Source organism: Ranitomeya variabilis, chromosome 1 (assembly GCF_051348905.1).
Source record: "Ranitomeya variabilis isolate aRanVar5 chromosome 1, aRanVar5.hap1, whole genome shotgun sequence".
Taxonomy (NCBI): Eukaryota; Metazoa; Chordata; class Amphibia; order Anura; family Dendrobatidae; genus Ranitomeya; species Ranitomeya variabilis.
This window is the reverse complement of record NC_135232.1, coordinates 238,608,953-238,613,065: the sequence shown is the minus strand read 5'-3', so window position 1 is coordinate 238,613,065 and position 4,113 is coordinate 238,608,953. Positions and strand designations below refer to the sequence as shown.

General features: G+C 48.7%; 1 long non-coding RNA gene across 1 annotated transcript; it reads right to left on the bottom strand.

Moving 5' to 3' along the window:
• Positions 1-3,120: 3,120 nt before the first annotated feature.
• LOC143793891 (uncharacterized) lies at positions 3,121-3,890 on the bottom strand. The gene is made up of 3 exons (XR_013220320.1): positions 3,806-3,890; positions 3,378-3,440; positions 3,121-3,261 (listed from the first exon to the last, which is right to left on the bottom strand). It is a non-coding gene; the product is annotated as an uncharacterized LOC143793891 (long non-coding RNA).
• Between the last annotated feature and the right edge of the window lie 223 nt (positions 3,891-4,113).

The following is a 4,113-nucleotide window of genomic DNA, read 5'->3' as shown; positions in this document are numbered from 1 at the left end:
TGCGGCACTTCCACAGTATGTGTCCCCCCTAGACCTCTAAATCCCGCCCCAACTGCCTTGATCAAGGCAGTTGGGGCGGGATTTAGAGGTCTAGGGGGCAGGCATAGATGTGCAGTGAAGGATGATATATAAGTAGGAGCTCTTACACAGGGCTTTAACCCTGATGAAGAAGGGCGTTTACCCTTCGAAACGCGTCGGTTAGCTTTTTGTCCCAGTAAGACTCCGTAGGCCTGCGACTTTCACTCACAACACACACACGTAAACAAGAGTATACTAGCGCATGGCCATGTGAACCTTTTATAGCTGCAGAAAGTTCAGAACCTTCCTAGGGGACCAATGAGAACTGCTACAGTAACTGAGCAACTTCAGGACCTTCCTAGAGGACCAATAGGAGCTGCTACAGTACCTGAGCATGTGACCCCAGACCTCCACTGAGAGGTCTTCCTTTGGGCATGCTCAAAAGGGAAAAAGCAGGAATCAGTCCCAGAGACATCTGCTCGCCGCTGATCAGTACAGGCTACAATGGCAGAGCCTGGAAAGGCAGCAGCAACCTTTTGCACAGAGTCAGACTGAGCGAGACACTGGGACCAACGTCTCCGCTGTGCAGGCTCCACTGCGGCTGATGCAGAATGAGAGACTGCCGCAGACATGGTTTGAGATTCCCCTGTGCAGCAGTGGGAACTCAACTCCTAACATTACCCCCCCTCCTAGGGCTCCCCTCCTTGGGCCTCGCTACGCTCAAAGGTGCAATGAGCAGCGGAGCCCGAATGTGCTCTACAGGTTCCCAGGTTCTGTCCTCAGGAGCGTGGCCCTTCCAGTCCACCCTTTTAGTATTTTTTGCCACATACTACCTTGCACCCCACGATAGCATTCACCTCGTACTCTTCTGTGGACGAACCCGATGTCCCGCCAGATGAGACAGAAAACCGGGAAATATAGACGGGCTTTAAGAGGGAAACGTGGAAGGTGTCGATGATACCAAAGCGTGGAGGAATGGCAAAACGGTAGACCACAGGGTTAACCTGTTCCAGAACCTTGAATGGACCAATGTAGCGAGGCGCAAACTTAGAGGACTCAACTCGCAGCCTGATGTTATGGGCGGAGAGATACACTAAGTCGCCAGGAGCGAAGGTCGGTGAGCATCGGCAGAAACCCTCATTCTCTCCTTGGAAGCCCGAATGGCATCCTGTGTGCAGTCCCAAATGTCACGAGCGTCCACTGCCCTGTCTGCCACCCTGGAATCAGTGGATGACACGGGCATGGGCACAGAAACACGCGGATGCTGGCCGTAATTAAGGAGAAAAGGAGTCTGCCCAGTGGAATCGGCTACAGCATTGTTCAGAGCAAATTCTGCCCAAGGTAGCAAAGATGCCCAGTCATCCTACCTAGCAGAGACAAAATGTTGCAAATATGTCACCAGAGTCTGGTTGGCCCTCTCTACCAACCCATTCGTCTTGGGATGATATGCAGAGGAGAGATTTAGTTCTATGCTGAGTAGACGACAGAGCTCTCTCCAAAACCAAGACGTGAACTGGGGACCCCGGTCACTGACAATTTTATCAGGCATGCCATGTAAACGGAAAATGTGTTTAATGAACAATGTCGCCAAGGCCCGTGCAGAAGGTAACCGTGGAAGCGGCACCAAGTGCACCATCTTAGAGAAATGATCGGTGACAACCCAGATAACGGTGCAGTTACGAGACTTGGGTAAGCCCACCACGAAGTCATCCAGACCATCTCCCAGGGCCTGTCTGCCACCAGCAGGGGGTAAAGTTGCCCAGCAGGCCATTGCTGAGGAGACCGATTCTTGGCGCAGGAGACACACGCCCGAATATAATCCCCGACGTCACGGGCCATATGCAGCCACCAGTACGTCCTCGCCAAGAGCTTCGATGTCCTCTTGGTCCCAAAATATCCACCCACCCAGGACGAGTGAGCCCAAGAGAGAACCTCCAGTCGCAAATTAGATGGAACAAAAGTCTTGCCTGGGGGCACAGACTCTAGCGAAACCAGAGCCACAGTTCTCAGGCTCTCAGAAGGAACAATAAGCCAAGGCTCCTCCTCCTCAGATTACACTACAGAGCGAGAGAGAGCGTTGGCACAAATGTTCTTCTCCCCGGATAGAAAATGGAGAGTAAAATGGAACCGGGAGAAGAACAGGCACCATCTAGCCTGGCGAGAATTCAGCCGCTGTGCTGTCTGTAAGTACACCAAGTTCTTGTGGTCTGTAAACACTTGGAGGGAAAAGCGAGCTCCCTCCAAGAGGTGTCTCCACTCTGAGAAAGCCAACTTCATGGCTAGCAACTCCCTGTCCCCGATGGAATAATTCCTCTCCGCTGGTGAAAAGGTCTTGGAGAAGAAGAAGCAAGGATACTTCCGACCTTGAGCATCCTTTTGGAAGAGGACTGCTCCAGCACCAACGGATGAGGCATCCACCTCCATAATAAAAGGCTTATCTACATCGGGGCGATGTAGGATGGGAGCGTTAGCGAAGTGTGACTTAATCAAGAGAAAGGCCTTGGAGACCTCCTCCAACCACAACTTGGGATTTGCTCCCTTCTTGGTGAGGGCAACCAAGGGAGCTACCAAAGTTGAGAAGTGTGGGATGAACTGGCGATAGTAATTAATGAACCTCATAAAGCGCTGCACCGCTTTAAGAGAATGGGGTTCTTGCCAGTCCATCCCAGCCAGTAGCTTGGCAGGATCCATAGCCAATCCCTGGGCAGAGATGATATAGCCAAGGAAAGGCAAGGACTCCTGCTCAAACACACACTTCTCCAACTTGGCATAGAGGGAGTTTGCCCATAAGAGGTTGAAGACTTTGCGAACATCTCTCCGATGGGAGTCAATATCTGGAGAGTAGATGAGAATATAATCCAGATAGACTACGACCGAGGTGGTGAGCATCTCCCAGAAGATAATAATAAATCACTTGGCACTCAGAGGGTTTTTTTCAAGATGAAAGGTGAACATCCCATTTATTTGTGCATCCAGTTCAAAGATTAAACGTTTTCGGTCAAATCACAAGACCTTCATCAGAAATATCCTTTACAAAACTGAAATACAGGCAAAAACATCAAATACAGATTTAGAGACAATCCTTCATATGATGCACAAGGGAAAGAATAATGGTATTTATAGTGACTTTATCAAAAAATACATCCATCATGTGATACAGACAAAGTGAACAACCGTGACGGTCAGAATTAATCCAGGATGGTGTTCCGTGAGTCGTGATGGTATCTGAATCAAAGGCTGACGCTGTGAATATTGGTAAGGAAAAAACGGCTAGCAAGAGACAAAACATAGTAACATGGAGCTTGAGCCCTGTAGAAGGACTCCAAATGTGAATGAGGTCGATAAGGCCTAAAGGATACTGGGTGCAATAATGATCCGGGTGCTGGAATACAGTGCTGTATACAAAGGTGCCTAATAGCGACCTATAATGAAGATGTGATATATAGGTTATTATATCCGTAGGTAACAGAATATGGAAAACATGTGTAAGCCCAGAGCGATGTAAAGAACCATTGAGACAGAAAACAGTTGCCTACACCCGATATCATTATCATAAGTACTGCAGGATATACAAGTTGAAAAAAACAAGACAGGACACAGGTGAAAACAGGGACAGAAGAGTAAGCGGACTCAACCTGTTATAAGCCAAAAGAAAGCCGTGTAGTAACCCCTCTAAATTCCTGATGTGACGCTACAGACTATACTGCTACAGCTGTACCATCGATAGGAGTAAAAACGAGGACCAAATGGAAAAATGAAATGTTCAATGAAATGTTAAAATAACTACCTGGAAGCAGTATAACAAGGGAGTATGTGAGCCTAGGTAGCCCGGGATGGAGAGTGCACCTGGAGCGTCTACGAAGAGATATAAGTGTGTTAAAACAAATAAGGCCCATAAGCTGGTGAGGCACTGGGTCCAGGCCAAAATATACCTCAGAGATCCTGGATCGACAACTTGAGGGAGAGCGCTAGAGAAAACGCGTATGGATGGCGCTGAGGAGAGAAGCACACATATAGAAGCTCCTATTAGTATCCTGTGTATGATATACAGGCCAGGGTCAGGGCTGTGTGGTCCCCCCATTACCTTGAAATACC